Here is a 19,104-nt window from a genome sequence, read left to right as displayed (position 1 = left end):
CACAGACCGCCCCTTGCTCAGCATGAGCACAGCTCTGCCCCTAGCGGTGTTTACCCTCTGCTAGCAAGAGCCAGACTGAAGAAATAAAAGCTCTTTTACCAGCCACTATGCAAAATAAGGGAAGTGCCCACACTCTCAGCATGGCCAGCAGCTCCTGCCACAGCACATCAGCGGTTCCCAGGCTGGTGTTGAAGGGCCTGACCCCTTATAAATGATCCCAACCAAACACCTCCTGCCTGTGCGGTTACACCGGGGGTGCGTGAGCCTATCCAGACTCACGGTGACCTGCAAACATGCATCTCTGGAAAGGCAGGAGCAGAGACTAGGACGAGATCTAGGGAAGGTGTTGCCAGGAAGGGCACCTCCTCTCCAGGCTTCCAGAAAGCTGCCTGAGCCCCAGGCTAGGCTCCCGCCAGCCAGGCTGAGAGCAAATGCAAGCAGACAGCAACACAGCCTGGGGTGACGGGACACAGCCGCAGCTTTCCTCGGCTCGCCCTCTGCACACTGGGCTTGACCCTCGGCTCCCCACTCCCCTTCACGCTGCAGGGAGAAGCTGCTGAGCGGGACAGATCCTGCCACTTGGTCCCCTGAGCCCCTGGTGCAGCGCAGAACACAGCTGCAGCGAAAGCCAGCCCTGCCAAGCTGCCAGTGCCAATGGGGCTGTCACAGCAACTGATTGCACGGGTCTGAGCAGAGCTGGGTCTTTGGAAGTTCGCAGGAAGAGGGCATCAGTGTGTCACCCCTTGTAGGAGACAGGCATGAGGAAATGTGAACGCCTTTGGCTTCCTCTTCCCACTGCAAAAAGGCACTAGACAGGAATGCTGCTCCAGCCCAAAGACAGCAACACAGGACTGAGAAGTTGGGATGGTGAGATGCTGCAAAGTCCTCTCCTCACTGTTCCAGCCCTGCTCCTGTCTGGCCCCCTCACTGCCCCACAAAGCTGCTGCGAAGCAGCAAAGCTGGGGGAGTGGGGGACCGGTACAGGGGCTGCTACAATTTCTGGCAAAGCAGCTTCATGCCCAAGTGAGAGCATTTAAGTCCCGCTCAGTGCTGGCAGGGGACTGGCAGGGTGTGCTACAGGCAGGGACAAGGAGTAAGCCCTGTCCAATCACACACCCTGGGAAAGGTGACTCTCAGGAGAGCCGGCACAGTGCGACCCCAGTGCCCGCACAGCTGGAGCACTCAGCAGTTGGGGTCCCCAGAGCCACCGAAGCACTGGTGCCTCCGGCCGGTGGCTGCTGTGTGACAGCAGGGTCACCCGCCGGCAAAGGCCATGAAGGGCGATGAGGACCACGCTTGCTTGACCCTCCCTGCCTCCCAGTAGCAGCTGCTTGCAGCCCTGTCTCTCCTGTCTGCTTTTGTGGGTTGTTTTATTTTATTTTAATTTTGTTTTTTTTCCCCTACAACCCCCTCCTGGGCAGCCTGACCCAGAGCCAGGGTCAATCACTCGCGCCACCTCCGTACTCACTGTGCTGGGCAGGACCAGGGGCACACCGGGCAGAGGGCTGTCTGCGGTGCCTGCGCTGGGCCTTAGCACCACGTAGGTGAATCCCATCTTCCCGCTGTTCGGCAGGGTGACTTCTGCTTCGGTGACTTTGTTAAACAGCTGAAGAGAGGACAGAGGAGTGGGAAGCTGAAGGCACAGGCCTGATACTGGGAACCTCCTTCTGCTTTCATTGGGATGTGAGCAAATGAACTCAACACAGGAGAAAAGCAGAGGCAGAGGAGGTACGGGCACTTGAGTCTCCCAGGTTAACCTGGGGAAGCCACCGCCACAGGGCACCCCTTAGCCCTACACAGGAACAGATACTGATGGCGGCATGCAGAGGGGCAATGCCAACCACAGAGATCAGTCATAAGGAAACCAAGGAGGAGACAAGCTCTCTGCACCTCATGGTGTCATCTCACACCCAGCTGGAACAAAGGAGGTGGCATCAAGACATTGCAGAAGAAAAAGCACCTGCAGTGACAGCAAAATGGGAGACAGGGCAACAGCTGGAAATATCTGTGGGGTTTTTAACCAAAAAGAAGTGGGGATTATTCTAGGACATTCTCTCCAGCTACAGTGACTGGGAAGCCCAATTAACTTCCTCCCTCGTTTATTTTGTTGATTAATCAAGAACATCAAAAGAGAGCACCTCCTTGGACCTCAGGCTTTAGGAGTGGATCAGCAGATGGATGTCTTGGGGCACGTCCCTCTGGAGATCACCACTGGGACCCTGCCTGCCCCAGGAGGTGCTGTTAGTTACCTTGAGGAGGAGGAATTCCCAGCTGGAGGGGGGTGGAGATGGCCTTTAAAAACCAGCTTGAATGCAGGACATATCACTCCAAGGTTGTACTTCCAAGCCATAGAGCCAACAAAGTAGTTGGGAAGGGGAGAGAGCCCTAGCCCTAGGTGGGTGGCAACCCGCCGGTGATGGTTTCACGACAAGGACCTCGGCCAAGAGAAGCGTGTGGTACCTGCAGCCTGTAGTCGATCTCTGTGATGTCTAGGAGGTAGCTGATGAGCGAAGCCTCTCCACTTAGCACGATGTCATAGGTCGGGCCTCCCTCCACCCTGCACAGCACCATGACATGGGCGACGATATTTGTGTAGCCAAAGAAGGTGAACATGACCCGCTGGCTCTCACCTGGCTGCAGCACACCGTAGAGCAGCAGGACATCGAAAACCTGGAGGTAGGCGAGGAGAGATCAAGATGTCGAGCATGGAAACTGATGCAGAAGAGCAGCCATGGCTTGGAGCGAAGTACAGACGTGGCTGGAGGGGGCTCTTCCTCAAACACAGGCAAAATCACCCTAATCTCATCCTGTATCCATTCCACTTACCAGCGGAGGGGCCACGGGAAAAATTTTCTCCCATACTCACTCATTAACGCATTAATTAATACACTACATATTAAAGTAATTTGGGCTGTCTCCTGGCAGCAAGAAATTCTCTTTACTGCAGAACTTGCCTTTAAAAGCACCTTTTACTGCCTTAAGAAAAACACAGTATTCGGAGGTGAAAGCCCTTAGAGCTGGGGAGGGAGGACTCCAGCCCAGCTCATCTGACTCCTGATGCTTTTCACTCTCTCCAATTTGCATGCTGCGCTCTCTCAAGATGCTACAGCAAAAGCTACTGCAGAAATTTCCTGTTGACCACTTGATTAGCAACAAGATGAATAATGCCCTCCATAGCTGCTGCACAGGTCAACCCTACGACATGTCCTGCGTGGCCTCTCCAGTGACCAGTTGCTTCAGCAGCGCTGTGCGATGGGCTTGGAGGGACGTGAGGCCACTCTGCGAGCAGCATCGAGGGCCACCAGTGGGAGGGGGGGCTACATAACTGCTTGCCACACTGGAAACATGGCACAAGATGGATTCCCATTTACCTCCTCCATTCCCAAGGTGACGGGCTCTGCCTCCACAAACTGCATCAGTCTGTTGATCCCCACCAGGCTCTGAGTCTCCACAGCACCTTCCAGCTCCGCAGCAGTGGATGGCAGCAACTGGAAAACAAGCATCATGGGCTGCAGTAAGCAGCTGGCTGGTCTGGGTGAGACCACTCTGCTGCAGGCTCCACCACCTCATCCAGCCAGGAGCAGCTGAGATGGGACCTGGGTGCAAATCAAGTATGGGTATGTCCGTGCCATCCGTTGAGAGTGGGTCCAAGCCCACCCACAGGTGAGACACGGGCTCCATCTGCACTTCCTACGCACAAGCTTGCATGGGGAAGCTGAGTGCACTCAGCCCTCAGTCCTGGCAGAGACCTCAAGGGCATTTTGCACCCTTGTGCCAGCCCAGCTTCGCTCACTCCTGCCCAAGGAATGTGCCCAGAACCCCATGCCTCGACAGGTTAGGTTCTTCATGACAAAAACAGGAACACAGCTGCAAGTGAGAAGTATCAAAACCAGGAAAATAAGGACTTGGCACAACTATTCCATTTCAGAGAGTGCTTAGGTTTCATCTCGTGCAGCCATCAGTGCTGGAGAGCTGAGGATCTCCACCAGGTCATTCTCTTGAACGACACCTTCCTGAAGAAGGCAGCCGAGGTGTTCTTCTGTCTTGCAGCAGCTGAGAGCTGGTGTTTGACCTCAGAGGTGCCATCTTTCAAAAGGAACCTCATCCCTGGGCTTCTGATCCCTAATTTAATAAGCGAGGGCTTTGTGAGTGCTTTTGAAATGTAGTAATACCTGCTTCTTCAGTCACGTGAAGAAGTGCTTTGTGCTGGGGCCTTGACATCAGCAGAATCTGCAAGAATATTTATGGGACATCTTTACACCTAATCAGAGGCTACACCTCCCCGGTAGATGAAGCTCAGAATCAGAAGATTCAATGCTCTTTCTCTCATCTTCACATTTTCAAGCCTAGCAAAGCTTTGCCAAGCGCCTGTTCCCAAAGATTCTAACCCGCATATTTCCTAGGCCTATGGTCTCCCACCTCCCCAGGGAGGTTATGTGGTACAGTGACACAAGCGGAAGATGAAGCCGAAATCCAGACATATCCTTTGAGGCACTTTTGGATCCTACTTAGCCATATCTACTTGAATTTCTTTGCTTTATTTCTGCATACATGGCAACAAAGCAGGAAATAAAGATGATTCCACCCTTCTATCTGAAAACATTCGGCCACACTATTCTTTACGTCTACAGGGTATCATTTCTCCTGATTCAGAAAAAATGTGCAGTTATAATGTTAAAATGACCGATATTTGGATGTGAGCAGATGCAACCCCTCTCCTTGAACTTAATGCCAACACCAGTGCTTTCAGAACTTCCCATGCTTTCCTGCATCCTTTTTTATTGCCCCAGGAGCAGCCTCTGTCCCACACAATGCAGAACAAGGTGCCAGTTCCCACTAGCACGGACGTCAAGTTCCAAAGCACCGAGGTTCACCAGGAAGGTCAGCAGACCAAAGGCCATTTTCCATGCCAGGAGGAAGAGACAATGACTTTGCAAAGTCTCATTTTATCAAAGACAGCTCTGTGGCCATCCCTGCAATACTGCAGGTTTCGGGTGAAGGCAGAGACATAAAAACAGGCGGCTCCAGCTGGGGTTGAGAAGGTGGTACATGGAGATCACAGTACTTGGCACAGCTTGATACAGGAAGGAAACTGGAAGCCTTCACATCATGATGCAGATAAAAGCTTCATTTTACAGTGTAAAAACAAGCCAAAAAAACCCCAAACTCAGCATAGGTCCGTAGGATCTGAGAGGGCTTCTCCAAGCAAAGCTATCCGATTTCTCCCTCCCCAGAAGCCCCATGTCCAGCCACTGGCCCTGCTGACCAGCCCGCCCTCAGGGCACATGACAGCAGGGCAGCAAAAAGGGGGATGGGCACAAGCACGGCTTTTTGGTGGCAAGCTTGGGGAGGCAACGCAAGCAGTAGGTGTACAAGAAAATCTACCTTTGCTTCCAGGGAGTCATCTGCATCTGCTGGCTCTTGGGCAGGATCCCCTGCGGCTCCCAGGGCTTTGGCTGGTTCCTCCACACCTCCATCCCTGCAGCTGCTCCCTGCAGACACCGAGCACTTGGACCAGGCTCCCCCCTCCTTTGGTGGTTGGGGTTTGATGAAAAATTTAGGTACTGGAGGGCTGAACCTGGAAAATAACATAACTTTGATTGTGGACCTGCAGTGGGAGGGAGGGAAGCCTGCACGAACAGCTCCTCAGCAGGATGCGGCCCCCGGCTGGGCACTGGTGGTGTGAACTCAGTAACGGGTCTGACCCAACAGCTCCGAAACCAGGATGGAGCAGGTCAGCATATGGGGCTGCCTAGGGATGACGCTGGTATAGCGGCAGTGCAGGCAGCTGGCAACTGGTTGCAAGGAGAAATGGAAGAGGACACAGGTGAAAGCCTTGTAGGGAGGTAAAAAGCACAGCAGGAGAGGAAGAGACACACAAACTGTGCGAAAAGGTGAACCTGAGACACAAAGGGGCAGATCCGGACAGCAACAAGCCAGTGCAGACCCACCAGTGCCCTCCTGAAAGCACCCACAGCTGCAGACTGTGCCTCCCCCACCCAGAGGGCCAAAGCAAGAACTTCTGCAGCTCTACCAGGTGCTAATCCGGAATATTTCCCCTGTCACCCACCCGCAGCTGCAGGTCAGCACAAGCAAGCAGCAATGCCCGAGGCTTTCTCCAAGTGCCGTACGGCAGGAGCAGGGATAAGCCGGGAGCCTGCTGTGCCCTAACCCCGACAGAGCCCAGCACCGTGCGGGGGCACCCATGGAGCCCAGTACAGGACACCCCCACACACACGGGGCAGCGTGGAAAGACACGCTGAGCAACTCCAGGCAGAGACTCACAACTGAACAGCCCATTGATCCCTGAGGAGCACCGAAGCAGCAGCGATTGGTGCTCCGGGAAAGGAAGCTTTGGTCATTTTTAATCAATACACAGCAAATGCCGATGACAAGGTTCAGCTCCTGCTGTGCTGCCGGTATTCCCTGGTTGTGAAACAACGGCTCCAACCGCACCTCGCGCTAAAAGGGCAGCAGCTCTGCTGAAACAAGGCTATAACCGATGTGGCACTTACCAACGGCATGATCACCTCCCCAGCAGCTTCTAAACGCAAACCATTTGAGGACCAATTTGGCAAATGATTCAGCAAAGCAGTTCAACAGCTCATCTTACTGACAGGACTGAGTTGATAGTTGGACCAACACGTGTCAGTAAAGAGTGTTCGGTTTAACATTTTCAAACATTCCCAGTGACTCAGACTACATTCCCTGTTTCAAATTGCAGCAGGTGCTCACAGTAACTCTGTTCACCCTTCTGATGCCCCATGGAGGACACACTGGAACCATGCCTGCCTGTCACCACACCTATCTGCAAGTGTTCCCGAGGGCAAACGAGGCCCATCTTTTACAGCAATGTGGGTGCTTCCTTCCCAGCTGGGAACTCAGTGCCTTTAATGACGTGCTCCCAAATGAGTATTTGTCTCTAGCTTTGCAGCTCATCATCTAAGGCTGGTTTCCATTTCTGGGTTAGAGGCTCTGTGCCTCACAACACCCAAGAGATCCCACCTGACTTGTCCTTCCTGCAACCACATGCAAGAACAAGTCTCTGCCCAGGCGAGCTGCCCCAAGCAGGGACCGATGAGCAGCAGCGCTGTCACTCCTCCCCAGCCCCCCCTCTGCCTGCTACTGGGACCACATGGGGGACACCAAAGGCGACCTCAGCACTGTCCACGTGGAAGAGCAAAGCAGGACTGGAGGGGACGAAGGCATGCGCTTGCCCCTGCAGAGCATCGCCCATCTCCAGTCCCACCAGTGCAACCTTCGCTCCTCTCAGCCGAGGCACCTTAACAAGTATTGGGGTGCCCTGAGGGGTGACCCACCTGCTCAACACCTCCAGCAGCTGCTACCTTGGGCATCTGCCTCAGGATAAAATAAATCCAGCTCATCTGCAACAACGGTGCCTCCGGGCAGCCTGCAGCTGAACGCTGCCTGTCCCTGGTGATAGGGAGATGCCCGCAGCGCAGGGGCAGACACACCCAGGGCCAGGAACACCTCGAAGCTCTCCAGCTACACACCAGTCCATGCACCAGTTCAGCGCATGGGTCTGGCCATTGTCATGGTGATGGTCCCAAAACTGCTAGCTGTGACCCATCCTAGCCAGGAAATGAAAGCGCAGCTCTCAGAGCTGCTTGTGATAAATACTGTAGGTTAAGAACAGCTCCTGAGGAGAGGTAAACCCCCAAGATGCAAAATCCACAATCACTTATGAAATTACCCTTAGTTTTATAGAATGGCTTGAGGCAACTTCATGGGATCGTGGTGCCTAGACAACAATATTTTTCTCTCTAAAGCAGAAGCCTCTGGGACCTGGTGCTGGGATATGATGTGATTAGTGAGCCCTGCTGTGGAGAAGCACAAAGCATGGTGAGGGACTTTTTCCAGTGAGGGAAATCAGAATGAACAACAAGAAATGTAACATGAAAAGGAAGGGAGAGAGGAACCCAAGGTGTCAATAGAAAGCTGACCCCTGGGACAAGAAATCTTCCTGGTGCTGAAGAAAAGGGGGTTGTCTTCAAAAAGGAGAAGAAAGGGGAAGATAACAAGATGCTCAGCATCAGCCCAAGCTTTAGGCAGCTCTTGCCCTCCAGCACCTTCTGGCCAAGGCTGTGAATGCAGGGAGGTAGGCAAGGAGCAGAGAGCAGCTCCTCCACCTGCAGAGAGGACCCATCCCAAACCAGAGGGGCTGAAGGGCTGTGGACGTGCCTCCACCAGCACCATGGAGCTGAAAGATGGGAGTCTCCTGACATAAGCAGGTCATCCTGGAGCTGGAGGGGCTGAAAGCAAGGGGTTAAGCCCTCCATGTCCATCTCACCCAACCTGGCCACCCCTCAGGTGAGACAAAATGCATCCAGGAATTAACAGTGGGGATTTAATGGGAGTATGGGAGGATTGACACCAGGGGGAGAGGAGTCCTTCCTGCTAAGGCCAGGACAACCTTGTGTCACCCACTGTCCCCAACCTCCTGTTAAAAGTATCTCAGCCTGTCTCTTGGTTTCTGAGCCTGCTAGGGCCACAGCTTCTCACAGCTTCCCACACCTACCTCCCAAAATAGAGGAGCTAGAAATCCCACCACTTCTGCAAACTACATGTGAAGATTCACACAGGATGATGTGACCTGGCTGGCTGAGGCTGTGCGAGAGCCAGCAACATGAGGACCGTCCCCCCAACCCTGCAGCGCTGCAAGAGGAGTGCCCCAGCTCCCCACAGCCCCGTCCAGCACCAAGGACATGCGCCAGAAGCCACCACCCCTTCACATTAAATGCCAGAGTTTTAGCGGTGCTGAGACTGCTTCCCTAGTGCATGGCACCCACGTGTGGAGCATCCTTGCCCAGGTCCCCAAGGACCACCCACTGGTGCCCCCACTAGCCACGGCACTGGGTTAAAATAAGCCTCCCAGCAAAGCACGAGCTCTTCTCAGGTCATCACAGGGAAAAGCACCAGAGACCGCATGCCCATGAGGCACCTGAACAGGTTACAGGCCCCTACAGTGCACTTTTATTTCTCCTTCTGGCCATCAGATGCATATTAAAAAGGCACTTTGGAGCCAGCTACAGACAGCTCAAGAGTGTTTGCTGCTGAAAACAAAATAATATAATACAGGTGCAAACCAAAAGCCTTTCCAGTGCACGGTGTGGGAACACTGGGCTTGAGCTGGGCCAACTGGCCAGCAGCTGAGGAAGGCAGTGGTGAGGGTTTGCCCTCATCAAGAGTGACTATTGAACAGCATTTCATCCAAATGGCCCTGAAGCCTATTTCTTTGCTTGGATAAATTCCCCTGCTGAGCTAAGGTTTGTGTATTTACTGAACCACCCACTGAAATTCAGACCAGGCAGCAGAGAGACAGAGAAGAGAAGCAACATTGCTGCGGTGAGATCCGACACCTCCAACTCCTGTCTTGCACACGCTGGAAGGGATTAAGCTGGATTTGGCATTCATCTAAATGCAGCGAGCGGTCCCACTGTGACCAAGTATTAATTAACTCGAAGTTCATACACAATTTCAACAGCCACTTACTTATCCAAGTCAAAAAAATGTCAGTTTTGAGAGATGAGGGAGAATTTTGATTTCTTGTTTGAAAGCAGAAATTGTGTGGGAATAGATGCAGCGGAAGTGAAGTGTCTCATGTTCCTGGGGCAGCAACCAAAGCTCGCCAGCACCTTTAAGCAGGAGCCACAGGATTTGATTTTTGGGTGCACAAGACTCCTCGGCTCCTGCTGAAGCCCACAGACCTTGACCATCCCATCACTTTCGATGAGAAGAGTCAGAGGAGGGTCTGAGGCCCCTCAGGCTCCATCTGACAGGGCTCATGCCTCTCCCAGAGTACTTCCACAGGATGTGGCTGGTCCAGTTTTGCAGGGGACAGGCACTAAAGCTCCTCAGGCACTTTGGTTCAGCTGCAGCTGGACCAGGGCCAGCCACCACTGGCATCGCAGGCACAGTGGCTCTTTGTGGAGATCATCCTTTGGCAGCAGTACTTCCCTCTCTTGACAGGTCACAGCCCTGGACGAAGTCTCCACTGACTTTACCGGAGTTATTCTGACTTGCATTGCTTTTACAGATGGCAAAGCATGACCCAGTAAGTCCTCTCCTTCCTTGTGCTTTGCACATCAGCCAGGTGATTTATAAGCATCAGGTGAGCTCCTGATTCTCTATCAGATAGAAAAATGCTTCTCAATCCGACTCTGCCCAGAGGTCCCTCCGATCAAATCAGTAGCTCTAACAATAAATACAATTACAGTCTTTGTTCAAAATTAAACAAGCCCTGACAGCAGTATTTTGCAGATGCTATTTAAAGTAATCCGTACCAATTACAATTGTACCAGATGCTTCAAAAATCATCTCTGCCAACAGACGACTGTATTGACTCCCGTGACTGATAGCAAAGGAGGAGAGATGTGCTCCAGCCGTCTTTGTGGCAGGGATCTGGACACTCACCATTTCAGGATGCTTTCAGGGGGACAAGCGCTAGAGCTTGGAAACACAAAGGGTGTGTCTGCAAGGGTGAAGAATACTAGGAAACAGGGGGGAGCAGAAGAAGTGGTTGAGCATAACCAGCTGAGAGCAGCAGGATGCTCCTGGGTGATTAGAAAGGCAAGCAGGAGGCTCCTGGCCCTGGGAAGAGAGAGGTTCTCAATCTCCTCTCCTTAGGGAAAGGCTGCAGGAGGCCGAAGCTGGATCTCAACAAGTTTGTAAAAGGGGTGAACAGGACAGTCTGAGGTGGTAGGGGCCAGGCTGGGTGGGCTTGGCAGGCCAGTTTCACCCTAAAGGAAGCCAGAAAGCAGCTCAAGCCTGAGCTGGGGCATCCTGGGGGTTGAGGACCAGCAGGTACCTGGGCTCTGCCCAGGCACCCATGAACTCTGGGTGCCTCGTTGCACCCCGCGGCAGCACGCAAAGACCTCGTAACCCCTGACCAAGCAACCTCCAGAGCACAGGGGCTCACAGCTGCACCACAGGAAAAGCCAACCACGGCCCCTCTGCCCACCACCTCGCATCACTGTCCCTGCACGGTGCCAAGAGCAGAGCGAGGAAAAGGAGGGAGATGCAATGACGGTGCATGTCCTGAAGTCCTCACCTAGAAGGAAACGTCCCTGCTCATCTTGACAGCATCTGCTGAACCCCAGGAGGTGTCTCCACCAGCCCGCACTGGTGCAGGCTGCCCAGCATGCCCGGGGTAGGCAGCGATGCCACAGCGCACCCTCCCAATGGGGCTCTGCAGCGGGTCACCACAGGGAAAGACAGGAGAAGGTAAAGCAGCAACGATAACTAACTCAGAAGGAGAAACAAACCAAAACAAGCTCCAGTTTCATATACTTCCGAGGGTCGCATCCCCAGATCACCCAGACAGACACTGAAGCTCCACCCCGCTGAGTACACCAGCACCGCCATCCATCTCCTGTCCAGAGGAGCAGGGTTTGTGGCACCAGCAGAAATCACAGATTTAAGGATGTGCATGGCTTTCACCCTGTGTAAAAGGCGAGTTAACATCACTGCTGGGTTATTATTAAAGGTCACTCCCATAGCACAACTTAATTACCCCCTGCTTTACCAAGAGCAAGGCAGAAATACTCCCAGGAAACGTGCTCACAGTCCAATGGCCCCACTGAGCTCCTGGGGCCGGGGCAAGGGACGAGCAGACAGGATTGGCCTGGTCCAGGTGACACCGGGGACAGCTGGGGACAGCTGTGGGGTGATGGAGGCAAGTGGGTGAGGGAGAGGTGACAGGTACCACCAAAGAGGAAGCAAGCAAAGCAAGCTCACAGTTGGAAGGGTTTCACACAGAGGAGAAAGATGACTCTCCCGAGGGCAGAGCAGCTGAAAAGGCGGCATTAATTGAGTTAGGCACTCTCAAAATGCATGACATGCCAGCTGGCCCAGAAGGACCCTTGGGGTGCCCAACGCCCCGGGACTCCTGCCTCCTGCTACAGGAAGCGGATGGTGGGAAATAAACCAATCCTTCTCGCACCAGCCTACACCATTAACTCTGGGGTGGGCACCTCTTTGGGCTGCCCCGCTCTTTGCAGAGCCCCATTAAATCTCCCTGGGACCTGAAGTCCTCCCCAGGCTGCTGTGCTGTAGAGAGCTGAAGGTTTCCCCTCTCTTTGCCCCTGGCTGCCTCCATCTCCGAGTCAGGAGACACAGATTTATGGTGATACATCCCTGGCATCCCGAAGTCCTCACCTGGCCTGTGTGAACACGGGGTCCATACTGCCTTAACCCAACTGCTACTTGTTCTCTGAGTTGGCAAAGACAAACCACCTGCTTCTGCAAGCAGCGTGGCAATCTGTCAGAGTTCAAGGATCACCTGGACAATGCTCTTAGTCATATGATTTCATTCTATGTGCTCCTGCGAGGACCAGGGAGTTGGACTTGATGATCCTTATGGGTCCCTTTCAACTTGAGATATTCTACGAATCAATGCTCCTGCGCAGCTACAAGGGCAGTAGTAACAGCAGGTCTTCCCACTGTGGCTGTTTTCAGGGTTGAAGAGATGGACCAGGTGGATAAGAGATGATTTTTTTATAACAGGCTCATTTAACAGAGTCTATCACAGCATGGAGTGGCTCCTCACCTAAGAGCACATGGAGCTGGTGGCTGTGGCCAAAGAAAACATTGGCAAAGAAACCATTGTGGGACCAAAACACTGGCTCTGGCTTTTAGAGGAACAGCAAGCATTGCTTCTGCTCCACGCCGGGACAGTCTCCTGTGTCCTTGGTGATACAAGAGGAAAACACTGGCACATGCCAGGCAGATCCCACCCTTTCTGAAAAAGAAATACACGATGATGTTTTGGGAAATGATCTCCCTGACTGGTATTCTCCTCATCTGCCTTAAACCAGCCAGTCAGCAGCAAGAGATCTGAAACCCACCCAAAACCCATCCTGCCCATCCACCATCCCAATATCAGCCTCTCGAGGGGAAAGAGTGGCTGTACACAAGGATGAGCACCAGTTTCACTGTCTTGTGAGTGTCCAGCCTCACGCAGAACAAAATCCCTGTTCTCTGGAAGGGTTTTTGCTGCCCATCCCTGTCTCGGCAGCAGCCAGCTCAGGGCTGATGATGGGACCAGCAGGGAAGGTGGGCTCTCCATCACCTCTGCACTAGGCAGCACCTTGGACTAGAAGGAATCAGCACAAAAATCCCCTGTGCAGATTTACACCCAAAAAGATGTGAAGATTTGGCACCTGGATTCAAATTTGGCTTGAGCCTCTTCTTCTAAGAGTTTAAAGATTTCTCACCTACCCTCTGAAGACAGGGATGCACCAGGAAAGAGCACAGCGATACTAGAGATGGCACTCTTGGGCAGAACGATGCCAGTGGGCTCAGAGGGATTTTCCCTTAAGGAAAGCTGTTTGATGCATAGCTTGCTGGAAGCAGGAAAAGAGTGAAGGGTGAGAAACAGCTGGTGAAATTACGAGAAACAAGGTCTAGAAAATTTTGTCACCGTACTCCTCATTGCCACATGCAGTGACAGCAGGTCAGCAAATAAAGAGGACTATAAATAGCCCATCCTGCCCCCCAGATTTCATCTGGTGGCTTCACTACTCAGTGCTCTACCAGAGGGATGATGGGGAAGCAATAGCAGCAGTCCCTGAATCGATGCTCTCGCTCTACCTCAGCCAGGCTGTGACAGCAAGCCGTTCCCATGAACAACAGAAAAATTAAAAAAAAAAAAAATCAACATTTTGTTTCATAAACATTGAAGCTCTGCAGAGACCGGCCTTGAGCAGCAGCCTCCTGCCCAGAGGGAATTGAAGGACGAGTCATCCAGGCCACAGAGGCATAACATCATTTATAGGGAGAAGGATGCTGTTTGCAGTGCAAACGTACCTTGGGTTCCTGCTGCGTGCCCCGGGTAATGAAGATGTCCAGAAAGCAAAGACAGAAGTCAGCTGCTCCCCAGGTTTGCTAGCTGAACATCGCTGACAGAGCAAGACGTCGTCACCTTCCAGACAGCGTTTGCTGACCGGCTACAAAACCAGAAGGCAACCCCCATCCCACCACAGCCTGCTCGGGGCGTGGGTGACACTGGGACACCTCCCACACTTTGTCCTGAGACAGTCAGCTGCCCGACAGCACCTTGGGTAGGACGTGCAGCGCTTTTCACCCAACCAATGTTTTCTCCTTCGCCTTCCCTACCCTCAATCTGCTCCTCCAACAGCCTGGGGCTGCTCCCCAGTCCCTGAGGCGAAGGACAGCTCTCAGAGTCTGTCACCCTGTGCAAAGGAGGAGGCTGAGCCTCAGAAAACCCAAGAGTAATAGTTAAAGCAATTCTCACGCAGCTGTTCTGGGCTCCAACCTCCACTGCAATGGCCCAGGTGAAAGTCCTCCAGGTGTGTGACAGCGTAATGGGCAGTCAGAAGCCCTGGGGCAGCAGAAGCTGTCTCAAACCTGCAGTCAGGCTCCCAGGAGCACTACCAGAAGGTGCCATGCCCAGGCCTGGGGCAGGCTGGCTGACTCGCCAGCACGTGAGCTGGGAAAAGAGCAGCACCGTGCCGGAAAAGGCACAGAGATGGAGGGTGCATGGTGACAGCAGAGAAGAAAGAAGCTTACAGACATGTTGCAAATAGAAAATCATCACCCCCCCAACCTTTGTCCCGATAAAGCATCACTGTACCACACCTAGTATGCAGGTTTATGTCTCTAAGATAGACTTGGTAACAGCATATGCTCGCTTACGCCTGGCTCCAGACCCCTCCCTGGCAATCATTTTATTTACCTTCCATTCTCTCTGGGTGCAACAGGCAGCAAATTTCCAGGTCTCCCTTGCTCCAGCTCCCCAGTGTCTCTGTCCACAAGCACAGAGCCTCTCCATCAGCTGCCACCCCAGAGGTGAAGCCTGCCTGGCACCAGTCCTTGCTCCAAGACACTCCATCTCTGAGAAATAAGAGGCCACTTCTCCCTTACACCAAGCAAAACGCTTCTCTGCTGCTGCCAAACCACATGGAGCTGAAGGCCGCATTCAGCAGCACATTTCCATCACGGCTCAGCCCTTTTCTAACTTACCCACGGGATTTAAGCAGGAAAAGCAGCACCCATGGGGCTACCAAAGCCCAAAACGTACTGCCCTGAGGAGCTGATAGCACTGGGGGATGAGGAGGGGGTATGGTCTACTGTCACCCATCTGAGACTCCCCAGCACCAGGGGCACGGTGGATGGGTGCATTTCAGATGTACATGCTCGCTGCTGCTGTTGCTACCTCTCCCCTCCGGTGGCTGACAGAGGACTGCTGTCAGATTTTTGCCTTGCACTGTTTTTCACTGCCTGCATTTTCCATTTCCTCCTTGTTACAAAAACAACAAAGCAGAAACCCCATCAAATATAACAGAGAGTTGGGGTTTTCTGGTCAGTAACAAGGCTGGGATCTGGCTCGCAGGGTCCCTGCACTGCAACCTGCCAGGGGACATGGAAGGAGAGAGGGTGGAGGAATGAGAAGTTACTAATGCTGTAGGAAGACCCACTTGGGAGGAGAAAGGCTCCTGGTTGGTTCAAAACACATTGGCTGAGAAAGTCCTGGATGGAAAGGAAAGAGTAATTTTCTACATGTTTAGCTCAACAAACCCTTTCCCCAAAGAATCTACTGGCAATTCATTACGCTGGATTTGTAGCTACGAAGTTCCCACTCTCCAGACACGCCAGATCAATACGCAGAGGGGGTTTGACATGTGCCACAGAGGTGCAGAGCTCCCTGCTGATCCATCCTGGCACACGGACTGATTGGTGTGTGTCAGCTCTGTCCCAGGAAGGAAATGTGTCTCGCATGAAGGGGACAAAGAGGTGATGCAGGAACAGCAATGCTCAAAGTAAGTGACAAGGCACAGGTCCTTAACAGAGGATGAAAACTCTAGAGAACAGCGAAGTTTGGGGATGAGCCTTTGGCAGCCTTTGTCACAGGTCTCAAAAAAAAATCCTTGTATATCCGTTGGGATTTAATGTCTTCCTTTTGATGGGAAAGCCAAACAGAGCTGAGGAGCTGGATACTGCCCTTGGAAAGGGGGACATATCAGTGTTTCAGGAAGAAACCTTTAAGGTAAGAAATATGATAAAATATCCGAATTTGACTCCAGACCTACTGTCTCCTGCTGGGTGACTCTGGTGACCCATTCCAATGCTGCAGAAAACATCTTGGTGCAAAGGCTTAACTCAGCTTTGAGCTATCAAAGGCCCAAAGGGTGAGGAGAACGTATTCTCAGTCTGTCTCTAACCACGTAGATGTCTAGAAGAGTAACCATGAGAGATTTATGGATCAGCAGTGCCAGAGAAGGGACCTGGGTTGGCGTGAGTTGGGCACGTCCAACCACACAGCAATGGTTGGACTGTCTTACTTATATGATTGCTCTGCTCAAAGTAGCAGCAGTGATTAAAGGGTAAGTAGGAAAAATAGGTTGAACAATTAGAAGAAAAAAAGATCTAAGCACGCAGTCTTGTCCAGGCAGAGGAACAACATTTTTCTCTCCTGGCCAAAATAAACGTGTGTGTCTGATTGATGGTGGGAGTCTCTGATGATCGGCTCCAGCAAGGTCGGATGGATGGATGGTTAAACTCTGTTGATCTCACCTTCATGAGTCCTGATGTTTGATTCCCTCGATGTCAGACTGGGTGAGTTTGATCTGATAATTTAGAATACTAACAGTGCTTAATGTGGACCAGAAATAATATCTGACATGCTGCCCTTCTGCCAGGCTCTTAATGAGCAACTTGAGGTGTTAATAGCTTGGAGACCATCTTCATTTCCAGCTCTGCCACGGAGAATCACATGGTGTCTGCTGAGGGACCCACAGAAAGTACATTTCTGCTTAATTAACATACAGAGCAGAAAAGGGAGCTGCCACAACGCCCCCAGTGCTAACGAGCCAGTGAAGGGGCTATGCCAAACCCTTCGGAGCAGAGGCTGCTATCCTGCCAGATGCTCAGGACCCTTAACTGCTACCGACTCAGCAGAGTTGGGTGACTCAGCATCCCCTGGAAGAACAAGCACCTGCAGGCTCGGGTCCTAAGCCAGTTTAGGTGGAGACAGGGTAATTAAAAGCTGAAAACTGATTCAGCATTCACATTTCCAAAAACCTAAATTGGTTCTAAAAAAAGAAAAGAGTAAAGATAGACAGGCAACTGGTCAGCAAGTGGCCCCAGAAGAAATTAATTCCACACAGGCTTTGCTGTAACATGCTTGCTTCTTTGTTATTATAAAATATATGCATTGTTCTATCATCAAAATTAGATTTTCCCTCTAGCTTGCAATTAAATCCTAATCTAATTTACCAGGAGATGATGGGGCCTCCAAGCAGAGCTTACAGCTCTGCTCCTCCTTCCCTGCCCACCTCCCTCCACCTGCTTTTGCGGGCTTTCCTCTGCATGTTAGGGTCTCTTCTTGAAGGTGCCGTGCATCAAGAAGGGCCACACTAAAGACTGGTTGTTACTCGGTAAGATCCGGCTGTGAACAGGCTAGCCCAGTGCCCAGGTCTTCTCTGCCAAGCTCTCCTCATAGCTATAGCTAATCTCCAGTTCCCAGTAGGTTGTGTCCTCTGAGCCAGATCCCAATTCTCTAAACAAACCTGTTTATTGATGATCTCTATTATTTGTAATGGCAGCACTTCAATGCACAATGGTTAACTTTGCTCAGTTTCCTAGGGCATTATGGAAAAACCATTTGCTACTGTAATTAAAACTGCCCAGACTAGACTTTTGTGCTATGCAGAGAGGCCACAGCAGGAGGAACTGCTGGAAATGTGTTTATAAATGTGCTCCAGCACGACTGCAAGATTCTTCTTGGGCTTGGAAACCACAGCCCAGTGCTGGATGGCCCCACCTCCCACAGACATTCAGACAAGTGCTCCCACCGACACCTACAGCTGGACCCAAAGCTGCAGCAGAACCTGCCGTTTCCCTGTAAAACACTAAATAGCTGTTTGGGGAATGTGATGAGCAGTTTAACAGATGAAAATTCACTTCACCAGTGTGGTGTTTGCCTCAGGCCACAAAGGTCTGAGAAAGCAGCTTTCCAATACCAGCCTTCCTTCCCAGGGGAACCAGTATGGGGGCTACAGCAAAGCAGCAGCAAGAGACTGGGGCAGCAGCACATCGTTCTGGTGGCAGTGCCTGTGTAGGTTCTTAGCGTAAAATGACAACACATAGGGTTGGCAGGAAAGAAAAATCATATATCTGCTTGTCCCAGTGCCTAAGTATAGGTTTGCAGCTCCAGAAATAAAGTAGGACTCTAGGCTATGGACAATGCAAAAAGTGTTGGTAGCATCTCACAGCCCCAGCTTGGCTGGAGAACGTTGTCTCCTTCCCAGCGTCAAACTGGTGGAGATCACTTATTCCCTGAGAACCTAAGCCCGACCACGGCTGGTAGGTGTTACTCCCACAGGGAAAGTTGAAAGCAATTTGTCAGATCACAGGCAAACAGCCTTGGTCTTTGCAAAGCACAAACAGGACACGAGAAAGGAGAAGAGCTGCAAGGAGAGAGCAAAGGGGCACATACCTCATCTGGCTCACGTGGCTGTCCATCAGGAACGCCCAGTGGTACTGGACAAGAAGCGGGCTGCAGTTGGTCATCTCGATGTAACGCACACCTTCAGTGTTGTTCAAGATGCAGCCAAAGTCCAGGGCCGTGGGCTGGTTATGGAGATTCGGAAAGTAGACTTCTCCCCAAACCGTGACCCGCTCCTCATGAGGATGCTCAAGAAATCGTATCTTCAGAACCTTCTCTACTACCTGGGTACACAAATCCTCTTCATAAGCAGGGTTAAATCTGATGGAGAGATGAAGTTCCTCCCCTATCTCCAGCTTCACGGGCTGCAAGGAAATGAAGAGTATTAATCATCAGTGTGATGAAGTCCCAAGGTCTGGCAGCACAAAACGTGTAAATGTTCAATGTGTGACCCCAGCGTAGGCTTCTCAGTTCATCCTGTGTTCCCTTCACAGTGTGCGCCGGACTGCAAGCCCCACCACGCTCTTGTCTGAGACTATCTCAGGCTCATCTCACTGTGCTCTGCATCAATACATGAGGAAAATAAATATTCTTCTGCTGAATTCAGGACCCACAGAAGCTATGTGCTAAATACACAACTAAATCAGCACTCTGGCACACCAGGGCCTTTTGCCCCA

At 52.0% G+C, this 19,104-nt stretch overlaps 1 pseudogene; it reads right to left on the bottom strand.

Annotated features, from left to right (window-relative positions):
- Window positions 1–19,104, bottom strand: part of LOC141918807 (hydrocephalus-inducing protein homolog) — a 97,521-nt pseudogene that overhangs the window by 18,854 nt on the left and 59,563 nt on the right.

The sequence above is a fragment of the Strix aluco genome, chromosome Z (genome assembly GCF_031877795.1).
Source record: "Strix aluco isolate bStrAlu1 chromosome Z, bStrAlu1.hap1, whole genome shotgun sequence".
Taxonomy (NCBI): Eukaryota; Metazoa; Chordata; class Aves; order Strigiformes; family Strigidae; genus Strix; species Strix aluco.
Note: the sequence above shows the minus strand (reverse complement) of the source record. Positions and strands in the feature narration are given on the sequence as shown.